This window comes from Bemisia tabaci, chromosome 8, assembly GCF_918797505.1.
Source record: "Bemisia tabaci chromosome 8, PGI_BMITA_v3".
In the NCBI taxonomy this organism is placed as follows: domain Eukaryota; kingdom Metazoa; phylum Arthropoda; class Insecta; order Hemiptera; family Aleyrodidae; genus Bemisia; species Bemisia tabaci.
In genome coordinates this window covers 13,999,673-14,021,690 of record NC_092800.1, presented here as the reverse complement: position 1 = coordinate 14,021,690, position 22,018 = coordinate 13,999,673, and the positions used below count along the sequence as shown (strand labels likewise).

General features: G+C 41.5%; 2 protein-coding genes across 27 annotated transcripts in view; both read left to right on the top strand.

Annotated features, from left to right (window-relative positions):
• Nucleotides 1-22,018, top strand: part of LOC140223753 (plasma membrane calcium-transporting ATPase 3-like) — a 310,994-nt gene that overhangs the window by 35,891 nt on the left and 253,085 nt on the right. For 12 of the 15 annotated variants that reach the window (XR_011900358.1, XR_011900359.1, XM_072303325.1 and 9 more), the window contains exon 1: nucleotides 7,433-7,518. The exons of 1 other annotated variant lie outside the window; for it this stretch is intronic. The gene's annotated coding sequence lies outside the window, so the exon portion shown is untranslated. Of the gene's footprint in view, nucleotides 1-7,382; nucleotides 7,519-7,591; nucleotides 7,844-22,018 lie in introns of those variants that run through there. 2 more of the 15 variants (XM_072303317.1, XM_072303318.1) reach the window with 2 other exon arrangements.
• Nucleotides 7,438-22,018, top strand: part of LOC109033903 (plasma membrane calcium-transporting ATPase 3) — a 469,278-nt gene continuing 454,697 nt past the window's right edge. For all 12 annotated transcript variants that reach the window (XR_011900360.1, XR_011900361.1, XM_072303337.1 and 9 more), the window contains exon 1: nucleotides 7,438-7,518. The gene's annotated coding sequence lies outside the window, so the exon portion shown is untranslated. The remainder of the gene's footprint in view (nucleotides 7,519-22,018) is intronic.

The following is a 22,018-nucleotide window of genomic DNA, read 5'->3' as shown; positions in this document are numbered from 1 at the left end:
GAGGAAAACCTTCTAGCTTTATCCTGCGTCACCCACTTCATAGCGCTCGTTTCCATAGGGGCCAAATTATATAACGCTCTAAGGGTAGGAAGGGGAGTCGGGGAGAGTGTAACGCCACCGTGTTTTCACGCGTTACAGTATAACGACGGTGAAACTACCAGACCACGTATCTCGTTTGCGGTGTTTAAAAATCTCTGCCCCCATTTTATTTTTTTGATTGAGAACAAATCAATTTCATTCCTTGAAGATTTCACGGAGTTTCCTTCGCAAGGAGAAGAAAAATTTTGGAAGTTTTCAAAAATTGACGTCGAGTGGTTTCCCATGTGGAAAATAAAGTATAACAGGAAGTCTACAACGTCGCAAACCGAGATACGTGGTCTGGTAGTTTCACCATCGATAAGCAGCGTTGGGTGCAAAAAGGGCATTTCTTGGCTGCGGTGTTTCAGAATCTCCAGTGCTAATTTATATTTTAAAGAGGGATTTTTTTTTTTTATTTTTCATTTTCAGATTGTAAAATTATAAAGAAAATTTAGTGTAAGTTTCGACGATTTTCATACCTTTGCTTTAATTAAAATGGATTAGTTAGCGGAGATTCTGAGACACCGCAACCAAAAAATGCCCTTTTTGCCTATACCGCTTCAATGATGTCTCTGAAGCGTTACAATGCCGAAAAAAGACGTTACTTAATTTATAAACGCTCCAAAAGGAAAATATAAAAGTTGCTTAATTTTTTATTTAACATTTTCGGAAAGTGCCTAAAACGGGAATATTTTTTCGCTTTTCATTTACTCATACATTTGCCGAGATAATTACCAAAGAAACTAAAAAGATGGCATGCTTGCAAAATTTTGAATGTCCTCAATTCTCGTTATACCTCATCGAGGTCGATTGTTTTCGGTTCTGCCCTAATAAAAAATTGATGAATTGAACAAGAGTTAGCATGACTATTCATTAGACGTCGCCAAGTTTCCTTTTATGCTTTACTTTTCTATCTCAAACTGAAGTAAATTTCAGACCAGAGGTTTTGTGAGTATATTTTTCATAACCTAATGGAAACACACCTGAAGTCCCTATATACGCGTCATGTTGTTCAGTTCTCTGTTTGGAAAATGGAACACGAAAAGAAATAGATAAAACATGATAATGAAATTTTGGTCGATTATGATGATATCCATGAAAGTAACATCATTCAAACGTTGCCAGTTTTTCTTAAGTACTTATTAATAAGTGAGAAAACTTAATAGATTCTTCGCCATTTACATTACTCGATACACAAAAACTTTCATGAATATGATGAATCGAAAAGTTATGAGAAAGATCAAACGATTTTCAGAACTTTTGTATTTGATCAAGAAATTAGGCAACATTCGAAGGTACATGCGGCGATCTAAACTATCACTCACAGAGAAGCGCGCGGACGCGCGGTAAAGAGGAGCTAAATTGTAAGGGGCTGAGTAGATAACTATTCGAACGCTGTGGTCGCGAAATTGCCTACACGGATTTTTGAAGGCGCTTTGAACGTCGGAAGGTATTTCTTCGGTCTATTCGCCTTCGCTATGATATCAGCAGTTCCCCGACAGTTAATTCCACTCATGAGGTTCGGTTAGAGCGTCTCCATTAAATCTTTGAGAATTTATCCCTTAAGTTTTTAGTATTTGAAGAGTACATCAATCGATTTTAGACCGGTTTTACTGGTTCCAATTGCGCGCCGATGTATTCGCATGAAGCTTTTATCTCTTCCCTGGATTTTATTCCCGTCTCATGTTTTATTATTTTTTTCTTTGGCTTCCTCTTCGCAGGCTTACAGTTCTGTGCCTTTCCATTTCAAGTTTATTGAGTTCGCAATTTTACCGCTCGGTCTATAAAAGTTCGAATGTTCGAGGAGTGTCGAAGTTTCCTCATGATTCAAATAAGACGTTGAGCAGAATCATCAGAGTTTAAACCGCGATGTTTATTTTTTTAAAAAACGTATTCCTTATGATTAAGCGTGTTGAACTCTTGTTAAACCTTTTTCCTTTGATGAAATATTCAAGATATGTATTCCTAGCCTCCACCGAACCAGCCCTATTTTCAAGAGACGCTAACACGCTGCTCACATTGTGATTAAGATAGACTGAAGAGGGCATTCGACAGTCTGCAATTAAAATGATAGTTTTTACAAACTTCGATCAAAATTCAAAACAACTAGTTTTGGAATTGAAAATGGATCCTCAAAAGGGATTACAATGATTCGCCCTTGGAAAAAGAACAAAACCCATGTAAGCAGTAGTGATCGCGATATGTTGCAATTTGATCGGAAAATGTATCACGATTTTATCGATTTCGATTAACTGTAATATTATCCGATAATCAAGTTGCCATATATTGCGATTTTATCACATAAATTTGCAATGAAATCGCGATTTTATCGACAGCGATTTATCGCAATAATATCGAACAAAAATTCGTGATAAATTGAGAGGAAATTTCGATCTAATCGAACGCGATTTTATAGAGATAAAATTGTGTCAAGATCGAGGATAATCGCTCAAACGTTGATGGCCCTAGCGATTTTGTCGCAAAAAATCGCAAAATAATTGAAACCAAATCTCAAAATATCGCGATTTTTCCGTTGAAAAATGCTCTTTTGGAATACGGAGGAAAAAATTATATGATCTTGAAAAAATTTAAGGTCAATACAAAACTCCCCTGAAATTCACAGAACTTGTAAAGACAAATTTAATTTTTGGTGATTTTTGTAGCGGCGAATCATTGTAATCCGTTTCAAGGATCCATTTTCAAAGTAATACTGCTGAATTTTACTCAAGGTCTGCAACAATCTTCCTTTTTATGACGTCATGTTAAGGATCTCCTTAAACTTCCCCTAATCTCAAAACCAAATTGAGGCATCCTAAGAAAGGAGCTGTTTAAGGTTCGACTATGAACACGACCGTAAATCTAAAGTAATAGTTCCAAATTTCACTCCAAGTTCGAGAAAATAGTCTTTTTATGAGGCTGAAATTTGTGAAGCCTTTGTTATGGCTATAAAAACAAGGGGACACGAGGGTCGAAATGAATTTAAAAAAGGTCTTGGAGGCGAATAAACCTCCTGCTCATGACGTCATACCATTCATCTCCATCCGTTGGGCCGTTGGGCGTTCGCTGCTCTCAGCGAGGAATCAATAATTGACCGGCATGCGGTAGCAGAGGCGGCGGCGGCGGCTCAAGACCGCTGGAAATTTTGCCCTACTACGAAAAAACGCCCTATGAAAATTCTGACGTAGCCGAATTTCTTCTCACAGGAAAAGAATTTTCGGAAAAATCGTAGATTTCTCTCTTTTAAGGAGTTTTAATATAACACGGAAAAAAGAGATAAAATTCTGACGTAGCCGGATTTCTTCTCACAGGAAAAGAATTTTCGGAAAAATTGTAGATTTCTCTCTTTTAAGGAGTTTTGATATAACACGGAAAAAAGAGATAAAATTCTGACGTAGCCGGATTTCTTCTCACAGGAAAAGAATTTTCGGAAAAATTGTAGATTTCTCTCTTTTAAGGAGTTTTGATATAACACGGAAAAAAGAGGTAGACCCAACTTGAGCATTTCCAATCAATTGAGGACTTTTTCGGTAAAAAGGCGTAGGATGCTTGCAATGCTGCTAAGATTGTGCAATTTTTTATAGAATTTGCGGCAGAGGATATTCATTCACAGTCGACTTACTTCTTTACAATAGTGGGAAAATACTCGGAGCAGATTCAGGGTAAAATTTATTTAGCAGAATTGTCGGATAAGTTACATAAAACTACATATCTACGTTACACAATCCTAGCCGCATTGGAATTCTCGCACGCCCTTTTACTGGAAAATGCCTCAATTGCGGTAGGGCCCCAATAAAGTAGGTTACTAACCCAAATATTGCGGCACTACCCCAACTTGCGTTTTGGTATTACCATAATTAATTCGAAATGCCCTCAGGATCCAACAACTTTGGGTAGTACCGCAATTTTAGGGGATAATCCCTACCCTTCCCCCCTTTTTTGTTTTTGGGCCCGCCCTGAATTTCCTTAACTCTACAATTTCTGCTCATTCAAGACGATATTTGACGGAATGCATCATGATTCGGTCACTTTCGGGTCTTATACTGACGTAAGCATAAGTCTCAAGGCCGATTTTAGCGAAAATTTCGAGTTTCGTGGGTCTGCGGTCGAATGCCAAAAAATCCAATTTTTCCACAACAACCGACCCCAAGACCCCATGCCCAGGCTAGTATAACACCCGAAAAGAGTCCGCTAACCAGTGGCGTGGCGTGAATTGCGATATATCGATTGTTATGCCATTTAAACCTATGGTAAAGAATCGATTATTAAGGTGTTCGCTGCAAACACCCTGTTTATCGATCCTTTTCCATAGGTTTAAGTGGCATAATAATCGATTTATCGCAATTCACGCCACGCCACTGCCGCGAACCCATGTTTATTAAAACAACATGCTCGCCAATAGTTTTCGTATGGAGAAAGGATCTTTCGTAGGTGAGCCAAAGTTGTTCCCAACTGCAAAATACAGTTCATTTGGGCTCTATCTTAAGTGTTGAATGTTCAATGGCGCCTGATTTTGACAGAATCTCGTGGGGCGGTAAAAATGTCCGTTAACAACAGGTTTCCGTCGCAAGCTTATTACATATGAATTCGAAAAAAAAGTACCTTCAAGATCAGGTTTCCGCTTTGAGAATTTTTCATCAGAGCATATTTCACTCTGCATGTTCTATTTTGCTAAGGGGTTGATTTCCGAACTTTCAGTCGCATAAACTGCTCTTGATGTAAAACTTTCAAGAGGACACATACAGGGCGATCCAAAAGTCCCACACTACCAGCACCTCGCATTACCCCTTTAACTTTTGAAAAAATTGAGACAGAGACGTGCAATTTCGTGAGTACTCTTAACGGGTCAAAGGAAGCTACTTTTGGGACCCCGCAAAATTTCCAGGGGATCGCCCTAGAGTGCCTGTATAGCGAGAGTATGGACAAGTGTGAATACCGAAAATCCATCAGGCTCTCATCGATACCTCCGCGAATAAAGTTAGCAGGGCCCAAAAGATCAGCCAACCTTTGAATTCAAACTATCAAGCAATTTATTATTACAATTATTACGACCCGTCGTTCGTAAAGTACGTATTTGACTTAACTTGTGCATAAATTTACCCACTTTTGCGGAAAAACGCTCATTTATGAACATTCTCGGCCACCTTGGTTTGATATTGGAATCTGAAGATTGGATTTGTCATTCCGTGCGTAAGAAGATGAACATCCCTTTTGGGCCCTATGGGACTGTCCCTAAATGTAACGCTCTTGGGGGGGGGGGGATGGGGGGTCGAGGAAAGCGTCACGCCATTTTATTTTTACGTGTTAAAGGAAAGGGCCCTACGTCATAAAAGCGTTAGAAGGGGGAAGGGGAGGTCAAAAATGCCGAAAAAGTGCGTCACGTAATTATTAAGGGCCCTGGTAAAAATTGGCAGTAGAATCTGTGCTTTAAAATACCGTAGACCTACAGCCGACTGTAAAATTTCCAATAGCTTCGATAGCCGGCAACACAATTTCTTATAGTCTTTTATAGCCGATGGCGATTAAGCAACAGCCAGGCGATAAAGGGTATGCTAAACTTCACTAATTACGGATGCTGGGACTTAGTGAGTTTTTGGACTACCACTCTCTTTTTGGGCCGTATTATCTTGATTTATTTTGCGAGGGAAGCTCCGTACTTTTGAAGGATGCCTGCCATTCCTAATATGTTGGAGCGCCTTCAATTTTGTTCGATACTGTGCAATACCTCGGGTGTGAAATAGTTGCTTCAAGCGCCGTGGTACGCTGCGGCGCAGCGCGGCGGGCGGGCAGCCAGCGCGAAACGCGCATTGGCGCCTACAAACCTAACAGGGATACTTCATGCATTGCGCAGTGCGTGAAGTATCCCTGTTAGGTTTGTAGGCGCCAGTGCGACGCCGCTCCGCTTTGTGTTAGGCTCTAATATTTAATCTCGTGGAGTCAGCGTTGTTCAACTCATGACTTTGAAATGTTTGCACACACTGTATGGATTATTCTCATTTTAATTGATGAAAACAAATATGTAGTAAAGGAAAATATAATGTGCGTTTTGTAAATATTATGGTGATTCTGTACAAACTTGCGGATTTACAAAGCACACGAATTTCTACACAATTTCTTATAGCCTTTCATAGCCGATGGCGAAAAAGCAACAGCCAGGCGATAAAGTGTAAAGCCCGGCGACAGGAACTATAGCCCGGCTGTTTAATTTTTTATCGCTTCGTGTAGCCCGGCCGTATGATTTTTTCCACTTTCTGCAGCCAGCTATATGATTTTCTATCACCTTCTTCAGTCGGCTATAAGAACTCCTAGGGTATTTTGAAACGCAGCTCCTATCGCCAATTTTTACTAGGGGGACGGCCCCCAAGTAAGTCCTCCATGAAACGATCCGTCCATACTCTTACTATACAGGTTCTGTAGCATGCGCTTTAAATGGGGCAAGAACCTGGGGCTGTGCGAGTAGTGCGGAACTTTAAGATCACCCTGTGTAATAATGTTCATGTTTACTCTCCACAGGACACGTCCGGAACTAGAGATGAATTTCAACTGCCACCGGAGCAGTTAACATCTTCCTTATTTGACAGGTCCACGCTGTCTTAGAGGGTCGTGGGAAATCGGCGGGGCGGGGATTATAAGCAGGTAAATTAGCGGGGAGTGCCCGGCCGGGAGGGAAGGGAACACAAGTGGCCGATGGGCCGGGGGGGAGGGGGGCACAAGGGATAAAATTCCGGGGGACCCGACATGGAAGGGACGAAGGCTCCGGCGAAGAACGATGATTGAATGCAGTCGTGTTGTGCAGTGACTTGTGAGTCATTATCCGGAATGCGGCGTCGCACAATGGGCTCGAGCCGACAGGAGAGGTCGGTCGAAATTCGGAAACTTTAAACGCTTGTAACTCCGATTATACACAACTTTGAGATTCTCAAAGTGGCTCCGTTGGTTTCCTCTTGAAATTTTCTGCGAAAATCACCCCTTGAAACTTAAAATGTGATGATTTAAATGACAAAGTTTGCAGTTTTAGTTGAAAATTTCATGTCCGGCCGATCTGAGTGGCTCGATCCACTGTGCGGCGCTCCGGTTGGCGAGGACGCCCGCGAGGTGGCGCCGCCGTCGGCGCAGACGCCCCGACGACGCAAGCGCGCACTATTTCAAGTTTCCAACTGACGCAGTGTTCCGAGAGAGACCTAGGTGTGTCGAACGTCAATGCCGGCCGGCCTCCTCATCGCTTGCCCAAGTTAAAGTGGAGTTCAGTGTAACCTTTTCCAATCTGGATTCTTGTCCGAGAGTGAGTAGCCGCCTCGAATTGACTGTTGTTTAGTGGTTTTTGCAGATTGTTGCCCCCCTCACAGTTCGCCCCCGGTTCGTTTTCCGCGTACGATTTTTCAAGACAGTCTGTGCCCCCGCCAGCGCTCAGCGACCCCTTTTTGGTAATCGCCCGCCCCCCAAGTAAGTTTCAAAGCGTTTTTTTGGTTTCTTCACATCTTGCTTTTCGTATCCCCCTTCCGCGTTTTTTTCTCTTAGTTTTTCCAAAACCCCTCCACCCCGCCCCTCTCCCCGGACGCGGCCCCTCGCGTTCTCCATCGGGTGAAGTTGTGCTCCTTTTTGGATTCAACCCTTGGAACAAAATCTTATTTGATCGAGAATTCGGCTACCCGTCACTTTTTTTTTATTTGTTAATTCCTTGAGACTGTATCCCTTCGTCCTTGACTCCGGTTCTTAGTGCTTCTAGGCTGCTCATCCAGGACGGGGTTTCGGGTTTTGTTTTGCTTCGGTAAGTTGTTTTTGCGTTTTGAATATTTTGTGTTGGTTTTTCGGCGAGTTTTTCGCGCGGCTCCTCGGAAATCAATCGCGGTTTGGGAGCCGCCGGGATTCGAGTCTAAGTAGGTCACTCAGCTACAATACTTACCCGGTCTGCCAATCTTTTCCCACCGACGCGACGGCAGCGCGCTCTGGATCGCAATCTCCGCGTTCGGTGCCGGAGCCGACGGTGTATTTTTAGTCCAACACCCAGCCTAAAGTCAGGAATCGAATTCGGACCTAACCTCTTCCCGCCATGGATTCTCCATCTCTTCGCGAGGAAAAGAGAAAAACTTTTTTCCGGGTTTTCATAAATTTTTACGATCCTGGCTCGGTGTGTAGGTTATCGATCAAAAGGTCAAACCACCATCCATGTGTGAGACAATATTCTAAGAATACCTTAGGAATCTTTTAAAAACTATTCGGAAGATTGTTATAATATTCTGGAAACATCTCCGCGGCAATTACAATGTCTGAAGAGGATTCCCAGCATATTTTTGGCCAAGAATATTTTGAGAATATTCCAACAGGATTTATGAGTGGCATGTGAGCTGGCTTTTTTCTTTGGCATCCCTTCCCCCTCCCGCTGCTTTGGTTTAATGAAATGACCATTAGTGGGAATAATAGTAGAATATTCTGAGCAGATTTCATTCACAGTGTATTGATACTGCAGCATATTGGTAGAATATTCCTTCCATTTGCTGAAAAGGATGAAACGGCGAGTATCGGTTCGGGACGTTGCAAGTATCGATGATGAAACTGCCAAACCATATATCTCGGTTTGAGACATCGAAAATACTCTGTCATTCTTTTTTGAAGGATAACTAATATTCGATTGATATTTGGCCAACTTTGGCGTGAATTTTCTTTTCGCTTTTCATAAGTAGGTATTAGCTGAAAGTTTCGCCCAAAAATGTCGTATAGGATTTTTTAACAAAATGGAGAGGGAACGGAAATTCTGGAACGCTGAGATTGAGTTGCGTGTTTTCGTTCGCATTCTTAGGACCAATGTCCGGTAATATTTCATATTTTCGGAGACAGTTGCAATTTTACGGAATTTCGAGTTTTTTATCTTCGCCCTTTCAAAAATATTCGCTGAAATTTTCGAACAAAAATACTGAAGAGCACACTTTAAAAATAAATAATTTAAGAGCGGAAATTTTGGGAATCCTCAATCAAGGCACGTAGTTCTCTAATTCAAAACTATTCTATTTACTATATTTCGCTACTACCTATCATTCGTGAAAATTATGTTATCCGTGCACATTTAATTAGGGCATAATTAGATGGACAAATGAGGTTGAAGCAGTCCATCAGAGAAAAGAAATTTGAGCAAATTTAACTGATGAAAGGAGGGAAGTTTCAGATTGATCCTCAACATTGGTATCCCGAATAGAATTGCAAATTTGATTGTCTCGTTCCAGAAAGGTTAAAGTTCACGAGTGTACCCTCCATGAAGATTATACCATGAAATAATCAAAAATTGTAAGTTGATATTTAAAATAAGGTCTCCAGGAGTTCTCCTCATTTTGAGCCGATGTAGTTTTGAATAGTTCCTCTTAACTTTAGGAATTTTCTGAATTTTTCATTACGTCCCTAGGAGAGCAAATACTTCAATTTTCAGCATTTGCAGTGCACTGCAAACTCTGAATTTCACGAACGGGCAAAATGAATGAATGTTACTATTCAATCAAAATAGGGGTTTCGCTTTGCTGAAGTAGGTACGTGATGAATTTTTTAAGTGAAATTACGGAAAATTCTGAAACAATCAAAGTAATTTTCCAATCTCTCAACATTTCTAAAGATGTGTTCGTTGGACCGTAAATTATATGAATATATATATTATCTTATGGCAATTTTGGGCATGGAGATAAGTCAATGACATTGCAAAGTTGCCATTTTTCACGTACTCTAAAACGGTCAAGAATTTTCTTAGGAATTTTTACGATTTTTTAAGAGATCCGACGAAAAATTCCTGAAATATGCAATGAAACGTCAGAATGAAACTGAAACGTTGGGTGCAGAATGAGCACTTTTTGATTGCGATGTCTCAAAATCTCCGCTACCGTATCATCCGTTATAATCGAAGCAATTGTATGTAGGTCGTTAAAACTTGGACTAAATTTTCTTCATGGTTTCACGATGCTTCAAACGAAAAACCTCGGAAAATTCACTCATTAACTTCTCTCTTGAAATATACATAGGATGTAGAGATTCTGAAACACTGCAACTGAGAAGTGTCCGTTCTGCACCAAACGCCATTTTAAGCTCCCTTGGCGCTTACCCCTTCGACTAAGATAAAAGGGATCATGCAACCGCTGCAAAGGACAGTTTAACTTTTTGACGGCTTTCTCACCCTCGCTTCAACTTTTACACAGCTTGAAAAAGGAACACGTGTTTCTGTGGAAATATAGACTTACTACTCAGAGATAAGAGGTTATTTACATTCCAAGTCGTCTTCAGCGCGACTGTCAGTCAGCATTATCATTAAGTGTCGTATGTTCGCCGGCTCAAAATTTGACCTACAACTGATATTACCTGTTTGACACAACCGTGACTTCGAGGAATGAATAAACGCAGTTTAGTTTAATCGAATCGGTATTCTCTCAGAATATTTTGGCGGTTATAGGTTTGGTTGATCCATTTCATCTGATGTGTGTTTTCAAGTGACAACAAATTGCATGATTAACAGTTCAGCTACATCAAAATGAATTTTCAATTTCAATTTGTTCATAATTACAGTAAAACGTGATTTTTAGTTTGATTACGTATGAGAGTTCAACCAAAATCAGCCAAACTTGATATTATACGTCGCTCAATTACCTATCATGCTTTATTAGTTTTGAGAATATTTCCTTTATGATACTGGGGTATTTTTCAACTATTTTCAAAAAATCATATTACACGGTTGTCAATTTTATAAACTTTGAGAAAAGTTGTGCAATTTTCATTTTGTTTTTTATTTACTTCATTGCCAAATGTAACTGGGCAATAATTTACCTTTATACAGGAGAATTTTTCCTCGGATTCCTTTGAATGTTTTGAAGAATCTGCTCCGCACTATGCAGAAAATTTACCGAAAGCCCAAAAATCCACACAACCGTTTTCATGTAAAAAATTAAATTGCTCAATTAAATTTGGCAAAAGCAGATGTGGCATGGTTCCTTCCTGCTAAACGTGGTACACTTTACCCTGCTGCGACACCGTTTCCTTTTACATGAAAACGGCTGTGCGATTTTAGTGCAAATTTCAGTGATAGTATGAAGTGTAAGAAGCAAATTTCTCAAAATATTCAAAGAAATCCGCACGGACGTTCTCTTGTAAAAAAATAAAACCGCCCAGTTAAATTTGGCAATATCTGATGTGGCTTGGTTCCTTTCTGCTAAACGCGGTCCATTTTACCCTGCTGGGACACCCTCCCGACCCAACAATCGTTGACTAAACGTTAGATTAAACGCAGTAATTTATGTTGATATAGTCATAAACCGACTCGGCGGCCGAAGAGAGTACAGGTGCCAGTTTGAAAGTTGCCCAAATTCCAACACGCGGGAGAGATGGTGGATAATTTTAGCACTGCGTTTACTTCGTCCAACAGAACATGGAATTTAAAAATCTCAAAAGTGTGTCGGTGCCAATCATTTCAGAATCATTAATCACAACAGGATGCACGGGGACCACGGCTCAGGAGTTAATTGATTTCGAAACAATGCCCATTCTGCGATTCCTCTCGCTCGGACCGTGAGATGCATCTTAATCGGTTTTTTCGCCGTTCCTTTCGCGAAAGAACTTAACTTCAATTCAAGGTTGCCAAATATCCCCTCGCAAACTGCATCACCGGGAGAATCTTGGAAGTTTCTAAATGAACATTTTCCGGATTTTTCCTCTGATCTCAAGCAAAAATCAGAAAAATTTTGGACAATGTTTGCACCGGTACATTTCGTCATTTCCCTCACGAAGGAGTGTTACTCAATTTCAATGTTGCAAAATTTCCCCTCGCAACTTGCATATTACCTGAGACAATTTTGGGCATTTCTGACTGAAAATTTTACTGATTTTACTTCAATTTTATGCAAAAATCAGTAATGTTTTGAATGAAAATTGCACGGGTAAATTTTTGTAAAATACAAAAATTGTTTCAGTCAATTTGGCAACCTCGGGTCGACGTCGATCCCCGCACGCTTGCACTCTACTTTCTGACGTCATCCGTCGGCATTTCCCATTGAAACACATGCATTTTAGCTGATTCGGTTATTTTGTCTTATCTCTTCCAATAGTTCTCTACTTAGAAACCAAGGATATTCTCGTCCTCTTTTCTCTCAGTAGTTTCATCTTAAACATGAAATTCGCCAAATTTCAGACACCTGCAAATTCTCCATTGAGGGAAAACAATGTTGCCAATTCGTCACCGGCCTCTCGATAAATTCGCCCATTTAAATATAAGTAAAACAATCAATTTTCATTATAGCAAGCTGCCTTACCTAGAGCCAATCATTTTCAATGGATTTAAATTAAGGTAAACAATGTTGCCGATTCGTCAAAGGCCTCTCGAGGAATCCGCGCATTTAAATATATGTAAAACAATCGCTTTTTATCAACGCAAGCTTCCTCACCTAGAATCGATTATTTTCAATGGATTTAAATGGAGGGAAAGCGGCGTGCCGATCCCTCGAGGAAGGTGCTCCGGGGCCGGTGTCGTGAATTTCGCTCGGTTCGTCGGGTCGGCGGGCTCGGCGTTCGGCGCGAACCGAAAATATCGTTTAAAAACGTGTAAAAAATCACCGAGAGACTCGGGTGTGTTATATTTTTGGCCGAAACGGTCCCTCGCGCGCCGCCCGCCCGCCCCTGCCCCCTCCCGCCCACCTCGCCGCGCCGTATCTATTAATGTTCAAGAAAAGACCGAGGGGGAAACAAGAAAAAGAGTATGACCTTTCCCCCCGTTCCCCCCGTGCTCTGGCCCCCCACCTCACTCTTTCTGCCGGCGCCCCCCACTCCGGGCTGCTCGAAACCCCCACCGACCCCCCACCCCCCCCCCCCGCGGTGAACTTTCCCCCGCTCCTGCCCGCCCGTTTTCCATCCCGCCGCAAATTGCCACGGCCCGTGTGTCCTTAGGGAGCGAAAAAGGTGATGCCGGGTTTTTCGCGTACGTGGAGAGGAGAAACCGTCCATTAATCGTCATTCCCGAAACGGAGGAACGTAACTGCGTTTCAGTTTTGCAAAATTTTTACTAGAAAAATGTAAACATTTTACCAGAAAATTTTATAATTTTTATAGAAGATTGTACATTTTTTACTAGAAAATTGTAAAATTTCTACTAGAAAATTGTAAAATTTGTATTAGAAAATTGTAAAATTTTTAATAGAAAATTGTAAAATTCTTACTAGAAAATTGTAAAATTCTTACTAGAAAATTGTAAAACTTTTACTAGAAAATTGTAAAATTTTTAATAGAAAATTGTACAATTTTAACTAGAAAATTGTAAATTTTTTACTAGAAATTAATGTTTTGAAATGATTGGCAATTTTAGAAGATAATGATGATTCCTGATGTTTCCACTGATCACACACAAAAATGTGCAATTTTTCGATCAGAAATTGCACAATTCTATTCCCGTAAAAGAATTGAATTTTTCAAGGCATTCCGCAACCTTGTAATAAAGTTACGTTTCTTTAAGTGGAAAACGATGAAATAACGTTAGCAGGGTGGCAAGTTCTTTAAAAGTCACCGGAAACCTGGAAAAGTCTAGAAAAAGTCAAGGAATTTCGCTGCGGAGCTTTGAAATTCTTTCCTAGGCCGCAATTTTCAATATTTTTCCACAGAACTAGCACGCTTTATCGACGAAAATTAAAATCTTTGCCTTCAAGTTTTCGAATTCTAAAAGTTTTATGAGACTTCTTGCTTTAATTTGTTGTGAAAAGCGTTAGGTTGAGAAATTATGCAAAAAAAATTAAGCGTTGAAAATTCATGGAAAATTCGGGGAATTCCACGTCAAAAAATCCTAAAAATTCAGGGAATTTTGGTATCCAAGAAAACTTGTCACCCTGGTTAAGCACTAATCCCGAATTTTTGACGACCCGCCCCATCCCCTTTTTCTGTGCATGCCAGACGCCTCTGGACCCACCCTTAAAAATGTTGTCAGGTAGGGCGTAAGCCCCAAATTTTAAGGGGAAATCGCCACTGTCGCCGGAACTACACTTATTTTAAAGGTATCATAAAATAATGATTATTAAGGTCATATTCAGTATGAGTATAACCTTCATTCAAGAGAAAATGAGAACGGCCACAGGTATTGACTGTATCGAAGATGGTCTGCGCTCGTATCAATTCGCGCACTTCAAGATGAAAATGTTCTATCATTTCGAGAGGTGTTTCGATATGATAAGCACGGAACTGTTGAGATGGAACCGGGTACGCGTGTAAAAATAAGTGTTCCCAATGTAACTGACGTAATGAGAGTCTTATTGACACTTGAGATTCGTAGAGATTGCCACTAAAATGTGATGACTAGGAGGTTGCATGGAGTTGGCGTTTCAGAGGCAAAAGAACGTAACTGCATTTTAACGTTGCAAACTTCCCCCTCGTAAATATAATATTTTAACCAGGAAACTGCTGTTGAGTCTTTCGGCTGAAATTTGCATTGTCTTGTCTGCAGAATATATGTTAAAATCAGCAGAACTTCCTCTCCCCAAATGGATTCCATTGGGACTACAATTTCTGATTCATCCATATAAGCAGCTGTATGCGCAGGAAACTAATGGCACACACGCCCTTTTTCAGACGATCCAGAAACAATAGTTACCGACTGCCAAGTACAGGCCAAACGAACAACAGTTCTGTTATAATCTTCAATGTCCCTCGCTTTTGTTTGATATGTGTACGAGTATCTCAGTTTTCTTCTTTTTATTCTATTTCTCATCTATTACTACATGTTTCTTCCCCTTCCTCTCCTTTTCTTTCTTCTCCTATATCTTCCTCTTTCTCTTCTATTTTTATTCTCCTCCTTCCTTCTCTACTTCCTCTTCCTTCTACCAGGGTTGCCGGAGGTCTGGAAAACAGGGAGGGTTAAGGAATTCGCGGCAACCGGGAAAAGCAAGGGAAAGTCAGGAAATTCATAGGAAAAGTCAGGAAATTCAGAAGAAAAGTCCGGAATTTCATAGAAAAAGTCAGAAAATTCATTGGAAAAGTCAGGAAATTTAGCGAGGTGCGTTCAGCAGCAGTGAGGGTAATTCAAAGGACCAAAATCAAAGTGGAAATTGTATTGGAATGTCGGAAAAAGTCCGGAATGTCAGGGAATCCGAAAAGTTCGGAGACGGGTAGTAGTAGTAGTAAAATAATTTTATTTTAAAGCGGTGCTTTAGCATCTAAGGCCATTTACACCTCTAAAGAAGGCAGTAATAGTAATAAAGAGCAAAATTAGTCAAGAAATTGTGCTAAGGACGATGAAGAAATTATGGCAATCCTGTATACCTGCATCTATTCTTTTTCTTTTCCTTCACATTCTCCCTTTTTTACTCCTACTTTTTTCTTCTTCTCTCTTCTTCTCCCTCATTTTGTACCTCGTTCTCTTTTTTTCCCCTCCCAACGTCTCTCTAAAAGCTCTGAAATTCAAGGACCTATTCCGTGTCCCGACCCACAGAAAAAAAAAAATGAGGTGAGTCGTGCTGCCATAAAAACCAACAAAATATGCAGTGATTCGGCACGGTGCCCCGTGGAAAATTCCCGGGGATTGTTTAGCTATTTACCGAATCGTAACCGCTCCCTATACTATGTCCACCCTGCGGCGAAAGGGGTGCGGAGGTGTTCAAGGGGCTCGTATAGTGCCCGGCATTCCGCCCCGCAACCCCATCCTCCCCCCCTGGACTGGCTCCGGCTCCCCTCCCACATTCTTTCGCCAACTGACAGCTAATCTATAATCCATAATCTCGTAAACATTTACTGTTTACAAGATAAATTGAGGATTCAGGTTGTGCTTCAGAGGCCATTATCGAAAGCGTCCGCAGCTTCAGTTTTAGTACGTCGATTAAAAAAAATGCAAAAGCACGTATCGGTGGCCGAAGTGCGAAACCACCTATGCTCGTTTGCGACGTTGTAGACTTCCTGTCATACCTCATTTTTTCTTTAGAAAACTAATCAACGTAATGGAAAATTTGCACGAACATTTTTCATTGCTTCCTGTGGGAGTGCTTAAAGAGTGGTGTCGCAGTTTTTTTTTATAATTTTATTCTGATACGGGAAAAAGTATAAAAATAGATTTCAGAGTTAGAGAATGCACTGCCCAGTGACGTCATGTGGCAGCATTTCCCATTTGATCACATGTATTTTAGCAGACTAGATAAGTTTGCCATGTCTCCTCCAATAATAATTGTTCCATTAATGAACCAAGGGTATCCTCGTGTTCAGTTCACACAGTATTTTCCACTTGAACACGAAATTCATCAAATTTCAGATACCTGCACATTCATTGTTCCTTAAAAACTTCTTTGATTTTTCCTCCGAATCAGTTGAATATTCTGTATAAATTCAAAACTATAAAGTTGACTTGTTTCTCTTCGATTAAATAAAACTGGAGTGGAAATTTTGAAACATCGCAATAATGGATATACGTGGTTTCGCACTTGCGCCACCGATAATAATGGACCGCTAGAGGACATGATACGGCAGGCGGGCAGCCAGCGCGAAACGCGCATTGGCGCCTACAAACCTAACAGGGATACTTCACGCGTTGCGCAATGCGTGAAGTATCCTGTTAGGTTTGTAGGCGTCAGTGCGTCGCCGCTCCGCTTTAGGCTAGGCTCTAATATTTAATCTGGCGGAGTCAGCGTTATTCAACTCATGATTTTGAAATGTTTGCACATCCTGTATGGATTATTCTCGTTTCAATTGATGAAAAAAAATATGTATGAAAGGAAAATATAACGTGTAGTTTGTAAATATTAAGATGGTTCCGTATCAAACTTAATGATTTCGAAAGCACACGAATTTCTACACAATTTCTTATAGCCTTTTATAATCGATGGCGAAAAAGCAACAGCCAGACGATACAGTGTAAAGCCCGGCTATAGGAACTATAGCCCGGCTGTATAATTTTTTATCGCTTCGTATAGCCCGGCCGTATGATTTTCTCCGCATTCTACAGCCAGCTATATGATTCTGTAGCCTTCTTTAGCCGGCTATAAGAATTCCTATGGTATTTTGAAACGCAGCTCTTATCGCCAATTTTTACCAGAGTAGGCAACGTGGACATCCATCAAGCACGAATTGTTGCATCAAGGCGCTAGCGCTGATTTTCCGTTGCAGCCTTCGGTTGCAGCGTGGCTGAATATCGAAAGTTAACGCCACAAAACACTGATTTGGATCTTCGACGTCGCATACATCGAAGTGTGATGTACATCGAGCTAAGTAGCCGTAAAGTCAGTCCCTCGATTTAACGAAGAATCTCAGTATACCTGCAGCATCCATGCATTATTATGTATGTTATCTCGTGCCACAATCAAGTTTCCCGCGAAAACTTCGTGTAAAGCAGCGTATGAAACCAGACAACCTCCGCTATGCGTGGACTTGCATCGGACGATGCGACGCGCTCCAACAGTGGATGCCGGACGCAGTTTTCGTCGCTTGCCTGACATAAGGGCGTAACCACACATTAAGATGAGCCCGAAAAAGCATTGAATTGTATGGAGAACAGGGCTCATTGCAGAGTGTAGTTACGCTCTTATGTCAGACGATTTGATGGCAATATGCAAATGCGCTTCTGGTACGGGGCCGCTTCCGAGTTGATTGAATGCTCAACCCCGTCTCCAAGCGCATCGCTAACCGTTTCTCATTAACGCTGCCGGGTTAAGGAAAAACGCCGTATGAACATTCGCATGTTGCCAAATTTATCCTCAGAAAATGCTAATTTTTAATGAAAGTTTTAAATATTTTTCATTGAAATTTTGAAACACTATAGATCAAATTACGGACAAAATTCTATGAAAATTTTGCCACAGAAATTATCCCACAGTTTTTCCCGGAAATCCGTGTGTAGTTGAAGGAAGTTTGGCAACGTCTGAAGGCTCATACGTTGTTTTTCCACAGAACGACAGCACGAGCCTCCTGCTTTTGTCACAGCGCCGTGCCCAACTCGGGCGGCCACCCGCAACGCCGAGCCTACCGCCCGCTTCGGGACCATCGTTGCCGGGTAGTGCTGAAATATCAGCATTTCTCCCGTATAAATTCTTTTAAAATATTCACATTTAATCGGGCAACCTTGATCCCGCAACTTTATGCTACGCTTTTGAAATCGATTGCCACGCATTTCGGCATCGGAAAAATTAAGCCGCTCACTGGGAACAAAGCAATTTCAGCATTATAAATGCGTGGACCTGAGAAAATTACTAAATTTTGAATAGAAAGCGGTTAACACTTCAGCGACCAACAACAGCACCACTTGCCTCGAAGCAGTGGCGATTCCAGCAAGTTGGCAACTCTTTTAATACCCCATTTAAATCCATTGAATATCTCGATTCTATAGGTGAGACAGGCTGCCTCATTTAGAATCGATTGTTTAACATGCATTTAAACGGAGAAAACACAGTGTTGCCAGCTTACAAGAGACGGAACTGTCTCGAAGCAATAAAAGCTCGCATGAAAATCGCCGAATAGCAGATAAAATTGTCTACTAACCTTAGAGTGCATTGCACAATGTATAGTAGGCGAGGACCGAGGCTCTCAGCACTAAAATCTGAATGCAATATCCCTTCCAACAACCAAAGACACTCTGAATTAGTACATACGTCACGGGCCTATGCTACAAAAACTTCATCTCAATGTGTTTTATCTGCCACGAAAAGTGTACTTGACTTGTTTTTCAAGTATTCCCGTCTCCAGCACTGCCGTGCAAAAGAAGAACGCCCATGAGCCTTCAAGTGTTGCCATATTTCTTTCGATCAAAAACAAATTGATCGGAAAAATTGTGACTATTTTCCGTCAAATTTTTCAAAAAATTTTGATCGCAATTTGATCTACAATATCTTAAAATTTCGAGGAAAAATAAACATAAAATTCTCAGAAATACATGCTTTATACGAGGAAATTTGGCAACTCTCGGATGTTCATACGGCGTTCTACCTTAGCACGACAGTGTACGATGTAGCATGTTCTGTGTCAACCTTTCTACGGGAGGACTCTGCGTCCCACGACAAAAGTTGAGAAGTTAGAATTTTTCCAGACAACTTCAAGGGTGCCGCGATCGGTAGCTCTGAGGAATCGCGGATGGCCCAGGAGTGGCGGTGTGTGTGGGGGGGGGGGGGGTTATTTTTCGCGCGGCGCTCAGTGAAACGAGTTGATGGGAGAGGTCGGACATGAAATTTCTAAATAAAACTGCAATATTTTGATGTTCATTTCGTCACATTTCAAACTTTATGGAGTGATGTAGCCGAAAATTTTAAGAGGAAACCAATGAGACCACCTCTAGGGCCTCGAAGTTTTTTTATGGACGGAGTTACAAGCGTTTAAAGTTTCCAAATTTTGTTAGACCTCTCTAATTGAGTCTATCCACTGTGCGGCGCTTTGCAAAGGAGGAGCCGCGAGTCTGTTTACTCGTCTTGGAAGCAATTTAAACTAATTGGTTTTGTTAGGCGAAATTTCCGAGCCCCCACCCTCCCTCTTTCTGTCGCGAGGAGCGGGGGGGGGGGAGGGGGAACTTGATATAATAAACGAGCCGAAATCTTACTCGCGCCCCTGTATTCCTGGAGTTGTCTCGCTACGCTTCGTTTCATTTCGCGCCCCCGAGAACAGGGTTGCCTCGTGCACCGGTATAGATATTTGAGTCCCTTCATAGAAAGATATGCTCTTTTTGACCTTTTCGGCCTGAACTTAGGCCGTTTCGGCCAGTGTCGAGGAGCGAATGATCGATAATCGATATTTCTCCATTTGAAGCTATGGTAAAAAATCGATTATTAAGGTGTTTGCTGCGAACATCCTGTCTATCGATCCTTTCCCATAGATTTAAATGGCAAATCAATCGATAAATCGCAAAGCACGCCACGCCACGGGTTTCGGCTCGAACCTGACCCTTCCGGCTCCCGCCTCTGGAGCTGAGCCCCCAAAAAATTTCAACAACTTTGCAATCTTGGCCGAATATAAATATGACTGTTGATAAAAAGGTTCCAACAGCCTCCTCACCAAAAACAAATGAATTTTCAATCTCAAATAGTTTGCTTGCACTGAATGTGTTTGTTTATATTAACAGCAGACGGTCAAATGACCGTTATGCCGTAGTATCGTTTTGAAGCGAGAAGCTTAATTAAACGCATGTTTTTACGCAGATAGTGAAGTTAGGAGAGCATTTCAGGCTTTCTCGATGCACTCATCGTGATTTTTGAGCCATTTGCTGTAGGGAACCCTGGTAAAAATTGGCAGTAGAATCTGTGTTCCAAAATACCATAGACCTAAAGCCGGTGGTAAGATTTTCAATAGCTTCTATAGCCGGCTGCACAATTTCTTGTAGCCTTTTGTAGCCGATGGCGATTAAGCAACAGCCAGGCGATAAAGTGTATACTACATGTTACTAATTACGGATGCTAGGACTTAGTGAGTTTTTGGACTACCGCTCTATTTTTGGGCCGTAGTATCTTGATTTATTTTGCGCGGAAAGCTCCGTACTTTTGAAGGATGCCTGCCATTCCTAATATGCTGGAGCGGCTTCAATTCCGTATGATACTGTGCAATACCTCTGGTGTGAAATAGTTGCTTCAAGCGCCGTGGCACGCTGCGGCGCGGCGAGCGGGCAGCCAGCGCGAAAAGCGCCTTAGCGCCTACAAACCTAACAGGGATACTTCACGCATTGCGCCATGCGAGAAGTATCCTAGTTAGGTTTGTAGGCGCTGGTGCGCGCTTATCGCTGGCAGCACGCCGCTCCGCTCTGTGTTATGCTCCAGTATAATCTTGCGGAGTCAGCGTTTTGCAACTCATGATTTTGAAATGTTTGCACATCCTATATGGATTATTCTCATTTTAATTGATGAAAAAAAATATGTATTAAAGGAAAATATAATGTGCTTTGTGAATATTATGTTGGCTCAGTATCAATTTTAATGATTTCCAAAGCACACGAATTTCTACACAATTTCCTATAGCCTTTTATAGCCGATGGCGATAAAGTGTAACGCCCGGCGATAGGAACTATAGCCCAGCTGCATACTTTTTTATCGCTTCGTATAGCCCGGCCGTAGGATTTTCTCCGCTTTCTACAGCCAGCTATATGATTTTCTATTGCCTTCTTTAGCCGGCTATAAGAATTCCGATGGTATTTTGAAACGCAGCTCCTATCGCTAATTTACCAGGGAACACCTTTTTCTTTGCCATGATTGGAGATTGAGGTTAGCTATACTTGGGCTCCCACCCCCCTCCTGCCTTCTAAAACCGTCCCATGCGCGTTACGCAGGTTTAGAGTCCCTTTATACTGAGAGTCAAGACAACACTCCTCATGGAGTCACAGACGGGAATAAAGATTACAGAAATTGAACGTTTTTTGTAATCTTTGATCGGCTCATTCTTAAATTCCTTTCTCCGTTCCTTCTTTCATTCCGTTTGTTCCTTGTCGAACCCGAAATTCCTCGGTCCATTCCAGATTATAATCTTTGCAATTGGTGAAAATGTAATCTTTATTCCCGTTTGTGACACTGTGAAGGCCTAAAATCCGCTTAACCAATCAGAAATGGATTCGCATTGTCTTGACTCTCAGTAGAAAGGGACTCTACGCAGCTTTGCTATCTGGCGGTCATTCTAGAGGTGTAGTTCGTCGTAAGAGCTCCATCACCTAACCTTAAAATAAAATTACTGACATGTCTGTACTCTCCCTATATTGGTACTGTACATTTTGCTGTAGTTAAAGTTTGGAGCAGGCCTATTCCTGTGGCCTGTGGTTCCGGCAACATGGCGAATACACGGGGCGCGTGAAATTAATTACGTTTCGTTGCGGTTGGCGCTAAACGCCCGCGGAATCCGCGAGTGCAGTGGCAGTGGGCGCGGGACACGCATCAGTGGCGTGGCGTGAATTGCGATGTATCGATCGTTATGCCATTTAAACCTATGAGAAAAGATCGATTTTCAGGGTGTTCGCAGCGAACACCTTTGTAATCGATTCTTTACCATAGCTTCAAATGGCGAG